Source organism: Miniopterus schreibersii (assembly GCF_964146895.1).
Source record: "Miniopterus schreibersii genome assembly, chromosome: 9".
Classification (NCBI taxonomy): domain Eukaryota; kingdom Metazoa; phylum Chordata; class Mammalia; order Chiroptera; family Miniopteridae; genus Miniopterus; species Miniopterus schreibersii.
In genome coordinates this window covers 756,043-769,447 of record NC_138118.1, presented here as the reverse complement: position 1 = coordinate 769,447, position 13,405 = coordinate 756,043, and the positions used below count along the sequence as shown (strand labels likewise).

Below are 13,405 nucleotides of genomic sequence, written 5' to 3'. Positions count from 1 at the left end.
TGAACACGACCTCCTGGTTCATAGGTCGACGCTCAACCACTGATCCACGGCGGCCGGACAGTCCTGGCTGTATTGTTGAGGGAGGTGGGACCCTCGGTCTCTGCCTTCCCCAGCAGCCGACCCATCTAGGGCAAAGCTGTGGCTGAGACAGAGCGAGGGAAGGAGCGGAAGACCCACAGCTGCAGTGGGTGCTCTCGGGCCCCCCCTGTGCCCCCCGAACCCGGAGCACTGCCGCAGCCGTCCCGTGGCTTCCTTCCTCCCCGAGCCCCCGTCTGGGAACTTGACTCGCTCGGCTCATCTGAGGGAAAGAGCGGATCTTGAGGAAACAGAGTGCCCTGGGGCAGAAAACGGCTGTTGCACCCCACTGGCTGTGGCGTCCTTTGGGGTCTCAGGTCAATGCCTTGAAACTGGGAGGAAGACCGTGCTCACTGCGGCGCACGTTTAAAAATGACTCTCTTAATTTTATTTCCCTGCTATTTTTGTCAAGAATTTAATTTTCCCTGCAACGGAGTTACTCATCCCTTTGCCTCATTGCACTTCAGGTTCTTGGAAGCTGAATGTCATTTCGGCCGTGGGTCCCACGTGACAGTTTTCTGGGGCAAGGCCTTGCTGATTCCCGCTCCTTTCCTTCCGTCCTGCGCCCTCCCGGAGGGTGGCTGCTCCGTGGGACAGGCAGGGCCGGCCGCCCGGCGCGGCTCAGCGGCTGAGCGTCGGCCTATGAACCAGGAGGTCGTGTTCAATTCCGGGCCAGGGCACAGGCCTGGGTGTGGGCTCGATCCCCGGCAGGCGGCGAGCAGGAGGCACCGACTGAGCCACAGCATCTCAGTCCTGTGTTTCCCACCTCAGCCTGGACTCCCGGCTGTGGCTCCGGGCGCAAGTCAAGGTCAGCAGCCAAGGAGGTCACACAGCCGTTGCCAGGCAAGCTTGGGAACACGGGTGACCCAGGACAGGAAGGGAGCCCAGGAACCAGAGGAGAGAGCAGAGGGCTTTTCCAAACGACAGGTGCTGCCCTGGCCGGTGTGGCTCAGTGGTCAGAGCGTCGGAGGGTCGAGGGTTAGATTCCCGGTCAAGGGCACACACCTGGGCTGCAGGTTCGATCCTGCACCCTGGAGGCAACCAACCCATGTGTCTCTCTCACATCACTGTCTCTCTCTTCCCCCCCCTCCCTTCCACTCTCTTAAAATCAATGGGAAAAAATATCTTTGGGTGAAGATTTACCAAAAAACCCCTCCAGGTGCCTCCCCGCTCCTCCTTTTCTCACGTGACCTTGGGGAGCACAGTCTGCCCGTCTGCTGAGAATCAAGGTGTCGGTCAGCTCCTTGTGCCAGGGCAGCCCTTGGGCAGTGGCCGTCCCTTGCTGTGACCTCCCCCGAGCTCTCAGACCTGCCCCTCCCACGCCCGCTGCAAACCTGTCGCCTCCCACGCTGGAGGGAGCAGCTGCTAGAGTGCGGTTGCCCTGACCTTGACCCGGCCGTGCCTCCGATGACCTTGACCCGACCTTGACTCCAATGAGCATGGAGAGAGCTGATCACGGGGGTCTAAGCAGCGGCGGGCGCTGTGGGTGCCACTCAAGCTCAGCTCCAGGGCCTGTGCCCCAAGGGGTGAACAGGACAAACGCGGGGCAGTAAGAGACGGTCCCCGTTGCCACGCTGCTCAAGCAGACTTGTTCGGTGACATTGACGTCCTTGCTGGTAAAGCAGTGACCTGCATTTCGTCCATCAAAACGTTGCGAACGGTGATTCTCAAGTGTCCCCTTGCATTCCTTTTCCTTTTGGTCTTGGAAGAAACCCTCCTAACCTTCCCCCGTAGAGACTTTTATATGATTCACTCTGGAAACCAGAAAGCTCTGCCAGATGGGAACTGGAATGTCAATTAATTGTCAATTCGTCACCTTGAGTAATTGATTAATTGGCACCACGTTAATCTCTAAATCAGTGGTAATAAATGGCTCGGGTTTTACTCCTGACCCTCACAGTGCTAAAACTCTTCAAATTGCCACTGTTCTCGCAGGAAAATGACTAATGAAGCGGCATTTCTCTCATAATTTCTGTTGCTCCTAAAAATTTCTACCTAATGGAGAATCACGGGCGTGCCCGGGAGCCAGCTTGGCCCAGACGGCAGGTGGGAGCGGGTGGAGCCCGGGCTCCGGGTGGTGGAAACACGCACGTCGACAGTGTTTCTTTGGGTTCCCCCTAAGTGACAGCCAACACGGCCACACTGGGGGCCGATCTAGAAAGGTCTAGAAAGGTCTAGAAAGGTCTAGAAAGGCCTTTCTCTTGTCTGCACCTGGGTGGTCACAGGACGCAGTCGCGTGGACGCCGCCCGATGTCCGCGCGGCTCGGTTCCCACTGCCTCACAGGGTCCCTGCCTGTCCGTCCAGGGAAGTCACTGTGACCGCCCTGCGGCTTTTCCTGTCCGTGAAATGGGACAAATGTTGTTTACCCTGTAGGATGGTTTTGAAATTGAGTCTGTGAGCACATGTTTAGGAAACGTAGGGTGATACGTAGGAATCAGGTCGTACGTGATTCGATTGACGTCTCTGGAAGGTCTGGCAGAATTCGTGGCTTTGCTGTGAACCCCCAACCGCGGGGTTATCGGGGCTGGGGGTCTCCTGACAAGTCCCCCAGAGAGGTCTGCGTGGTGCTGTGGCCCCGGCCAGGCACCGCCCCCCCCCCCACACACACACGAGGAGGTTAAGCACCAGATGCTTGTGTCCTGTCCCGGGCCAACCACCCTGGTCCGATGGCTGCGCTCCTTGACCTGGGTGAGGCCCAGGCCGGCCAAGGAGAGGGGACATCGACCCGGCCCACACACGTGGGGGGCCCTGTGAGCCAGAGTGTCCGTCTCCAGCCAACGCCTTCCACAGACACTTTTTTTTTTAATCATCACCTGAGGATATTTTTTCCATTGCTTTTCAGAGAGAGAGAAATTGAGAGAGAGAGAGAGAGAGAGAGAGAGATCGATTGGTTGCCTCCCACACGCGCCCTGACCGGGGCCTGGGATCGAGCCTGCAACCCAGGTACATGCCTTTGGCCAGAATGGAACCCAAGACCCTTCAGTCCGCAGGCCGGCGCTCTAACCACTGAGCCACACCCTCCAGGGCTCACAGACACTCTTCGGGGTAAACGCGGCCTGGGCCACATTCTTCCCCGAGCGGGTCAGGTGGGAGGTGACGCCCCTCTGGGTGCCGAGGCCGCTGATTCTCAGCTCTCTCCTCTCTCCTCGGAGGGAACTCGCGTCTGGACTGAAACCATCGGCCTTGGGTTTGGAGGGGTTTTCTACCGGGAGGTGAAAAGGAGCGGGGGGGGGGGGGGGATGAATTCCTCATTTATTTGCAAGAAGAAGGCATGCAAATCAATATTAGGGGAGCAGGGGGAAGAGGGGAGCAAAGGCGAGGGAAAGGAGTGAGGGAAGGAAGGGGGGGGCTACAGCCGTGGGAACAGGACAGGAAGCATTTAAAGCAAAATCCCAGTTTTTACACCTAAAAATATAAAGCTGCCAGTGTTCATTAAGGGCAAAGCAAATGAAATCTAGATGGTGCCAAATAATTAATGAGTTTAATCACCCTCATAAATTTGGATTTTGTCAAAACCATGTTGCCCATCACGGGCCCTCACCGGCAAGAATGGGGAGTGATCGGCGGCTGGGGGGGGTGGGCAGCTGACACCTGTGTAAAATCGGGCGCCGCTGACACCTTTCCCAGGTACATCAATTACCATTAAAGAGCCATGAGAAGCCGAAATGGACTCCCCAGCACTTGGAGACGGAGGCCCTTGCGTCGAAAATTAAACCCATTAATTGTAACTGCTCTGCTTTTGTGATCCCGCGGGTGGTGCACAAACTGATTCATCGCCCTGGCGTCCGCCCCGTCTGCTCGCTCGGGAGCTCGATGCATTAGCTTCGGGAGGGCCGCTGGGGTGAGCCCAAAACTGCCCCGACGAAGGGTCCTTAGATCACGTGGCTGCGGGCGGCTCGGAACCCGACTGTGGAATATTGGCCCGGAGCCGGGAGGGGGCTGCCTGGTGCCCGGAGGCGCGGTTTCCTCTTGCTGCGTGCGCCGTGAAGATGTATTTCAAAATAAAGTCGTTTCGTTTCGTTTTTTGTTAATCTTCACCTGAGGATATTTTTTTCCTTTCCATTGATTTTTTTTATTTATTTAGAGAGAGTAGAAGAGAGGGAGTGGGAGGGAGAGAGAGAAATACCTATGGGAACTGATTGGTTGCCTCCCACGCCCAGGCCAGGGATCCAACCTGCAGCCCAGGCACATGCCCTTGACCGGGAATCGAACCTGAGACCCTTTGGTCCAAGGCCAACACACTGAACCAAACCAGCCACGGCCAAAATAAAGTTTTGTAACGGCACTTGGCGTTTCTCCTGACCGTTCAGGCGGCAGTTGTTTGGACGCGTTTGGACCCATCCGTGTTGACCTTGGCTTCCCCCCAGCGCACCCGGAGGAGGAAGCGGCTGAGGGCTGGGCTCCAGCAGGGCTGCCGGAAGAGCAGGCGCCCTCCCCGGGGGCAGGCCCGGGCGGCCGGGATCGGCACCCATGGCCCTGGTGCCCACACGCTGAGTCTCGAGGCCCCGGGGGGCATCCGGCAGGTGGGCAGCTGTGTCTGGAGCTCGGAGGCCCCTGAGCTGGACCAGCAGGCGGGGGCTGCCCCGGGTGGAGGCGGGAAAGGAGCGACCGGAGGACCCCGAGGACCCTGTCTCCCCTCTGTCTCTGCTCCTGCTGCTCCTTCCCGGCTGTCCCCCTGTGCCCAGCACAGCCTCTCCTGACCTCACCTCTCAGGCTGGTTTCTTTGTAGTTCTCTGCGTGTGGTTCTCGGGACTCTGCGACCTTGTGCGACCTTGAACTAGTCTGGTGAGCTTCTTTGGGACAGGGTGTCCCTCGGTCATCGCACACAGTAGGTCTGCTCGGCGACGTCCCCTGAGCGGTACCGTTCCTGGTCTGAGACCCTGACGGCTCTTCTGGTGAGACATTACTGTGAAACAACCCACAGGGGTCTCGGGCGGAATCATTCGCCGTCCCCTGGCTGGGGTTAGGGGCGGCCCTAGCGACACATCCTGACACAGTATCACCAGGCGTTCACTCCGCCAAATACTAAATTCTACCCCCCAAAAGCCGCTCAGAAAACTCTCCTTCCGTATGACAGTCTCCCAAACACTTCAAATAAAAAATACACTTGCAGCCCTGGCCGGTGTGGCTCAGTGGTTAGAGTGGCGGCCCACACAGCCAAGGGTCTCGGGTTCGATTCCCGAGCTAGGGCACGCGCCTGAGCTGCAGGTTGGATCCCCCGCCCTGGTCGGGGCACAAACGGAAGGCAGCCCATCGATGTGTCTCTCTCTCTCCCTCCCTTCCACTCTCTCTAAAAAATCAATACGGAAAAGATCGCGGGGAGAGACTTAACAACGGTAACAACAACAAATATACTATGGGAAAATCTGAAACATGCACTGCTTCGGTGACAAAGTACTGCTCAAGGTAGGTCTGGACAAATTCTCGGCATCAGGAAAATAAGAAATGAGATGAAAATTGCTTTGTAGTGGGACACGTCACAGGTGTAGGGAACAGACGTGTCCCCGAGAGCAGGGGCGGTTGAAGGGTGTCGGGGACGGCAATTTCTAGAGCAGCGATTTTCAACCAGTGAGCCGCCAAGAATTTTTAAAACATGCAACACCTGGCTATTTAGTCCGGGGCACTGACCTCTTTCCCTTAGATTGTCAAATTTAAAAAATGACAACAGCCAATGCAACAATATCCGTCCAGTGTGAATGAATTAAAATTATATATACTTTTTGTCAAGTTGGCAAAAAATATATATATTTATATATATTGGTGTGCCGCAGAATTTGAGTAATTAGTTTATGTGCCATGAGATGAAAAGGGTTAGAAATTGCTGGCCTAGAGCAAAAAACCAGGTTGTTATTGTGGTTTATGAATTGTTTGTCCACAGGCACAGAGCCCGGCTGTGAAGATTACTAGGTTTGTCTTGATTTCATTTAATCTCACAGGCTGAGTGTATTTTATGGGTTTTCCGGAGAGACGTGATTTATGCGCTGAGACTCCTGGAAGAGCTTACGGATCTTTAAAATAATTTCTGAAAATGAAATTCTCCTTGGGGTCGGTGACTTTATCATGGAGCTCAGGAAGACTCAGGCCTTGCCCGAAACAGGGTTGGAGATGTTTCCTTCTTGCTTCAAAATTCTGAAATCTTTCAGAAACTGTATTTTTTGAAATATAGTTTTATTGGCTTGAGAGAGGGAGGGAGAGGGAGAGAGAGAGAAACATCGATGTGAGAGAGAAACATCGACCGGCTGCCTCCTGCTCGCCCCCTGCTGGGCATTGATTGGCCTGCAGCCTGGGCTCGTGCCCTGACCGGGAATCGAACCCGCGACCTTTCGATGCACTGGAAGGGCTCGGGCTTGATTCCCCGTAGGGGCGCTTGAGGGAGGCAACCGCTCGATGTGTCTCTCTCACATCGATGTTTCTCTCTCTCTCTCTCCCTTCCTCTGTCTCTGAAAAGCAATGGAAAAAAATACCCTCAGGTGAGAATTAAAAAAATAAATAAATCCCATGATGTTCCCCGGGCAGATGAAGCAATAATTCACTTTCACTCTTTTCCGGATCAGCGGCCAAGGCGGGGGATCCAGGAACTGGGGTGTAGGAACTGGGGTGCCCTTGACAGAGGAGACTTCGCTGTCATTGCTGAAGGGAAGCGGATACCGGCCAGGGGTGGGGGTGCTGCCAGGGGCCTGGGCAGCTGAGCGGCCGGGCAGTGGCTGGAGGTCCTGGGCAGAGAGGGACCCAGGGAGGGAGGGAGGGAGGGAGGGAGCGGCTGGCCGTCTGCCGCTCAGGCCTGGCTGTGTTTTGCTCAGTGTCCTCCCAGTCCCGGAACGGAAAGAAAAAGTCTCTCTTTTGGAACACGATTGAGATAATTTTAGGGTAATAAACAAGGCCTCGTGATATTAATGTAAAAAATGAGAACTGGAAATGGCACCCACTCGGGTAGATTTTCTCAACTTCTCCGAGTTCCAAGTTTGCAATCTGTAAAATGAGAGGCTGGACGGCGTCCATCGCGATCCATCCTTGTTTTGCTCGATATTGATCTATTTCAAATCTGTACGTCAGTCTTCGCGTCTCAAAATACATAAAATATTTTCAAGGGAGCGCGTGCCCTCCAGAAAAATACAATCATAAACCTACTTACCAAATTTAATTTGAAAGGGGAGCCTCAAGTGGGTGGCGGAGGCTCGCTTCCCGGAGCCGCGTTTGACGATCAGACGTGCGTTTGCGGCTCTGCATTCATTTATCACGAACTCTTGTTTTCGCGTAGACGTGCCACGAGGGTCATCATCTGTCACTAAGAATTTTCTTGCTTTAAGTTAGATTATAATAGCAGGTAGGAGTTAGGATCGAATCCCTTATTTCGAAGGAGACTCTTGCCTACTAGTTGTCCAGCAGCCGTCTACCAGCTATCTACCAGTTGTCTACCAGCTGTCTACTAGTTGTCCAGTAGCTGTCTACCAGCTGTCTACTAGTTGTCTACTAGCTTTCTACCAGCCATGTGCTAATTGTTTACTAGTTGTCTACCAGCTAGCTGTCTGCTAGTTGTCCGCTAGCCGTCTGCTAGTTGAGAATGTGTTGTCTCCACTGAGTAAGCTCTCGGCTTAACTTGTTAACTGGACAGTCAAGAGCATTTCTTCCATTTTTCTGGGTGCGCAGAGATGAGGTCAGCTCCGTGCCCCTGAAAGAGGGGAACGCTGAGGGAATGGAGAGGGAACCCCAGCAAATAAGCTCTGTGACAACAATGTCATGAGCCACGGGACAGGCGCAGGGCGCTAGGGGGCTAATGGGGAGAAGATTGGGGGGATGCGACAGCTTGGTGGTGGGCCCCCCAGAGAGGTGCCACCTTGAGTGACACCCCAGGTCCCACCGACAGCGGAGCCACGCCATTCACAACCCTACCACGTCTCTGCGCGAGGTCCGAAGACAGGCAGGTGCAGGTCCGAATGGCGTTTGCAGGACGACTTCTCTCTGAAATGCAACCCCACGTGAGGCCTGTGAGAAACTTTCGTGGTTCTCCGCCGTGTCCCTGTAACCCTCCGGGGTGGGGACAGAGAACTGTTTCTCCAACAACCGAAGAGGAGGGAGACTCCCACGGGCACGCTCCCTTCCCCGCCTGAGCTGGAAATCTGGGGGGGCGGGAACACTGGCTACGATGTGCAGAGGGACAGGTTTTATCCTAGACCTGGACAGTGTCTTTAAGAGCAAACACCGTCCTCAAAATGCAGCACATACGGCCATGCCTACATTTTGTAAGCAAGCAAGACAGCAAAGGGGAGAGAGGAAAAGACGGTCGGGAAAAACCCGAGACAGTAAACGCGTGAGTGCACCTTACAAATGCCAAGCCGCCCACGTGGAACCCACACCCCTGTCACCTTCTCTGTGAGCTCTCACTCGGGGCCACGAACCACCCAAGGGCCAGGCCCCAACGACCAGGGCCCAGAGCCTGCTGAGGACTCAAACCAGCCAGTCCTAAGCCTGCTCACCCGCCTGGCCCATTCCTTCCTGCAGAGGCCACAGCGTTAGGGTCTTGCTCACCCTCCCCGCCCCACCTGGTGCTATCCATGTGTCCCCCACGGTGTGGCCTGGCCCCTCCCCTTGGACCTGAGAGTAACACTGTCCTTCCAGGGGCAGTGGTCTCCTGATCTGTTGGCCTCACTGGGCTGCTGTGTGGTAGATCAGATGCCCAGCCTGGCTCTCCCCACTCCCCCCCAAACACTCATGATGCATGAGCCCCAGACATTCAGGTGAGACATCAGTGAGGACACAGCCGAGGCCTTGTCCCAGTTGCAGTGAGGCCGTGTGGCCTGGGCGCGGGTGGACAGCTCCGAAGAGGCCTGGGGGGTCTGGGTTTTCCTTCCTGCTCACCTAGAACCTAGGCTCTCAAGTGAACAACTTGTATCAGAGGAGATTTACTACCCAACTATCTCTGTGTCTCTGTGTAACGAAAATGTTAAGGATACTCTGATGGCCTTCACCTGTGTAATTTTAGATAAAATGTCTCCATCGTCTGGCAGCAGCTGTTTAACTGTGGGAAGGTACTGGGTTGTGGGGGTGGGGAGCGGTCCTCTTTACAGTCTAGTCTTTACAGCATTGTGTGTTTCCCAGCAGTGTTTTTTTTCCCCCTCAGAGTAAACAAAAAAAAGGTTTATGGAAATCTTTGAGGCAAAGCTTCATCTGCATCGATAGAAATTAAACCCTGGCCGACTGTCGATCAGGACGCAATGGATCTTAGGGGGAAAACGCGGGCTTTGGGTACACAGTCTCCGTGGCTCTGGGTCCTAGCTGTCACACCTGTTCGCTCGCTTTCTCGGCTTCGGTTTCTGCACTTGTAAAATGTGGAGGACAGCCCCGGCTGGGTGGCTCAGCTGGTTGGGCCCGTACACCAAAGTGTTGCAGGTTCGAGTCCCGGTCAGGGCGTGTAAGGGAGGCCACCGATCCATGTTTCTCTCTCTCTCTCTCTCTCAAAATCAATAAAAACATATACTTGAGTGAGAATTTTTTTTTTAAGTGGAAGATAAATAATATTTACCTGATAGGTTTGCTGTGAGAATTAAGCAGAAGACTGGATAGCGTACGGTGCATGCGGGACAGAGAGTGAGCGCTCAGGAAACAGAAGCTTCTATTGTCTCCCGAGTGCTTGTATAGTCCAGCACTTAATTATCGCTAGGTGACTTTGAACAGAAGTGTATGTCTTTCCAAAACCCAGCGTGCTGGAAGAGTCAGTACCCGAGCCGAGCTGCGTGAGGAGGAGCTGTCCTTGACGTCCTAGGGGATCTGGGACATTTGCAGTTTGGCCTCTTGCTTCCCACCCGCTGACTGGCGGCCAAACACACTCTTAATTGTCTAACCTTTTTAGATGATTAAAACCGTGATGATGATGATGACACATAAAAATAGAATCTTCAGAATGTTAACAGCCTATTTTCAGTACTTGTGTGTGTTTTTTTATAGTGTTGATTGCTGAACTTTTTTTGTGGCTTATGAACTTAGCAAATGCCCTTCGAATTCAGATGTTTAGTGCTAACACCAAGTCTAAAATGTGTAGGCTTATTCGATACATTGTATCACCGAACTACAGGTCTCAAGAGCCATAGGGCCAGGCCTAGGCCTTCAGCCCGGGGACGCGTTTTGCCTGTTTGGCGGATGGAGGCAATGAAGTTAAATGACTTACCCAATGTCACGCAGGTGGGGAGGCCTGGGGGATGCTGGTTGTGATCAGGGAAGGTCTTGGAGGGAGTTTCCCAGGTGCTGGCAACATCGATTCTCAACCTGTGTGGTCTTTCCAGGGGGGGTGTGAGTGTGTATACTTTGGTATTGTTCTTTAAAATGTAGACATATGTTTAATACACTTTCTGTGTGTATCATTTGAATGATATGTTTCTTTTAGGAAAAGAAACTTCGTTGTCTCTGAGTTCCAGCACCAATAACAGACATCAATAGACAAACATCTATTTCCTGCAGTTCCGGAGGCTGGAAGATCGAGGCGCGGGCAGGTTCGGGGTCTGGTGAGGACTCGCTTTCTGCTTCATAGCCGGCACCCTCTCGTCATGTGCTCATGTGGCGGGTGGGTGAGGGAGCCCTGTGGGTCCTTTCATGAGAGCACTGATCTCATTTGTGACGGCTCCACCCCGGTGGCCTAATCACCCCCAAAGTCCTCACCTCCTAATACCACCACCTTAGTGGTTAGATTCAACATATAAATTTGGAGATGGGGGGACACAGTCTGTAACAGTCATTACTACGATGGCAACAGCCCTGGCCAGTTTGGCTCAGTGGTTAGAGCATCAGCCTGCGGACTGAGCGTCCGGGTTTGATTCATTCCTCGGTTGCAGGCTCCATCCCCAGCCCCGGTTGGGAGGCAACCAATTGAAGTGTCTTTCACATCAGCGTTTCTCTCTCTCTCTCCCTCCCTCCCTTCCACTCTCTCTGGAAAAAAAAAACAATGGAAAAAATATCCTCTGGTAAGGATTAAAAAAAAAAAAAAAGATGGCAACAATAAGATGCCCGAAATTTGAACATACACTCCTCTTCCATCAACATTTGCCAGGAGACATTAAAGTAAAAAATTTAAATCGCTTTCCAAGATTAAAATCCAAAGGCGTTGAAGTCCAAAAGAATTAAGTGTGCAAACACGGACAGAAACAAAGGGAGAAACAGACAATTTGACAGCAATAGTCGTGGACGTCAGCCCCGTTTTTGTTTTGTTTTTTTTCAATCTTCACCCAAGGATATTTTCTCCATTGCTTTTTAGAGAGAGTGGGAGGGGACAGGGGAGAGAGAAACACTGATGTGAGAGAGACACATGGATGGGCTGCCTCCTGCAGGAGACCCGACCAGGCTGGGAATTGAGCCTGCGACTGAGGTACGTGCCCTGGACTGGGAGTCAAACCCGTGACCCTTCAGTCCGTAGGCCTGATGCTCTAGTCACTGAGCCAAGCTGGCTAGGGCTGTCTCCTGCTTCGAATAGTGGGTAGGAAAGAGATGATTCGAACACAGCTCTGAGCCAGCCCCACTGGCAGACCTCAGGAGACCGCCCCCCAGGAGGTGCTCATGGAGCCTTCTCCAGGGGACCCCAGATGCTAGGCCATGAAATGAATCTTGTTACATCAAAAGGACAGATGTTATACAAGTATGTTCTCCAACCACACAGAATAATGCCCCTCCCCCCCAAATGTTCGCATCCTCACACCTGGAACCTGTAAACAGGTTACCTTACATGGCAAAGGGACTTTGCGGATGTGATTAATTTAAGGATCTTGGAGTAGGGCAAGTACCCTGGCTTATCTAGGTGGGCCCCACGTCATCAGAGGGTCCTTATAGCAGGAGGCGGGAGGGTCACAGTCAGAGATGTGAGGACAGAGGCAGAGGCAGGAGTGATGTCGTTGCTGGAAGGGGCGTGCACCATGGAGCGCTGGAAGCCTCTAGGAGCTGGAAATGGACTCTCCCCAGAACCTCCAGGAGGAACACAGCTCTGCAGACACCCTCATTTTAGCTTAGTGAGACTTCCGAGTTCCACAACCGGGAGATAACAGATGTGTGTTGTTCAAGCCTCTGAGTTTGTGGTCATTGCTCTCACAGCAGTGAGAGAAAACTAAGATAGATAAATGATAGATAGATGATTCAATCAATGGCAGATAGATGAAGGGACGTGGGGCAGATAGAAAGTTTCGTATACGTCGCTGCGCTGGTATTTTAATTTTTCTTAATAATTAACATGCATGACTATTCTAAATAATAAATTCTTACAGTAAAAATATGACCCATGTTTTCCAAAGGTTTGAATTGTGAGGTCGCAAAGAGGAGAAGGTGTGGAAGAGAGAAGGTGAGCAGATGGCTCTCCTGATGGAAGTGCCGCTTCTCCTTTCTCTCCCGCGGGTGGCGAGGAACTTCTGGAAGTGTCTGATTTTCAGCTGGAATCTTCAGATGACTCACAAGAGGATCTCACAAGCTTCCAAAAACAATAGTTTAGGAATATGTTGCATATTTTACGTGAGATTCATTTGGAGAAGGGGAGTAGGAAGAATGGGTGGGGGACACGTTACGCAGAATCGGCCATTGAAGCTCGGTGATGGGTCATGGGGACTGATTACACTACTCTTTCTGAATTATTAGGCTTGAAGTTGTCTATAAAAAAGGTATTTTAGCCCGGCCAGGCGTGGCTCAGCAGTTGAGCATTGACCTAGGATCCACGTGATCAGGGTTCGATTCCCGGTCAGGGCACATGCCCAGGTTGCGGGCTTGATCCCCAGTCAGGGGCGTGCAGGAGGCAGCCGATCAATGACTTTCTCATCATTGATGTTTCTATCTCTCTGTCTCCCTCTCCTTTCCTCTCTCTGAAATCAATAAAGATATATATATATTTTTTAAAAAAGGTATTTTAAAAAATCCTTGAAAATCTTTCAGTAGGAATCATGCTACAGACAAATGCTTTTTGGATAAGCCAGTTTTCCCTCCAGCATGAGGGCAGGTTATTAATTCTTCAATGGAGTGAGCCTCAGGTGGAAAGGCCTGAAGTTAAAGCCCCAAAATAGCACAGGGATGCTCACGCCACCGTCCAGGGGACCTAGGACCAAATGAGGCTCAGCAGTGAGGGATTTTCAGAGGCCCAGCAAATAGCACCCTCTTCCCTGCCCATGTCCTGGGCCAGTTAGAAAATTGGAATAATACCCAGCAGATGGAGACAACACACCTTAATCACCAACACAGCGGATACTGGAGAGCTGGGCTTGGCGTTCCCGCCGATGGGGCTTCCCTGCGCCCCACTCCTGGAATAGACCTCGGGAGAGCTGGAGGCAAAATCTGAGACCTCAGAGCAGAATCAGTTACTGAGAGAACATA

At 52.8% G+C, this 13,405-nt stretch overlaps 1 long non-coding RNA gene across 1 annotated transcript; it reads left to right on the top strand.

Annotated features, from left to right (window-relative positions):
- The first annotated feature begins 4,511 nt into the window (after nt 1-4,511).
- LOC308561866 lies at nt 4,512-12,827 on the top strand. Its single transcript, XR_013999564.1, has 4 exons — nt 4,512-4,861; nt 5,389-5,482; nt 10,455-10,572; nt 12,343-12,827. It is a non-coding gene; the product is annotated as an uncharacterized lncRNA (long non-coding RNA).
- The last annotated feature ends 578 nt before the right edge of the window (nt 12,828-13,405 follow it).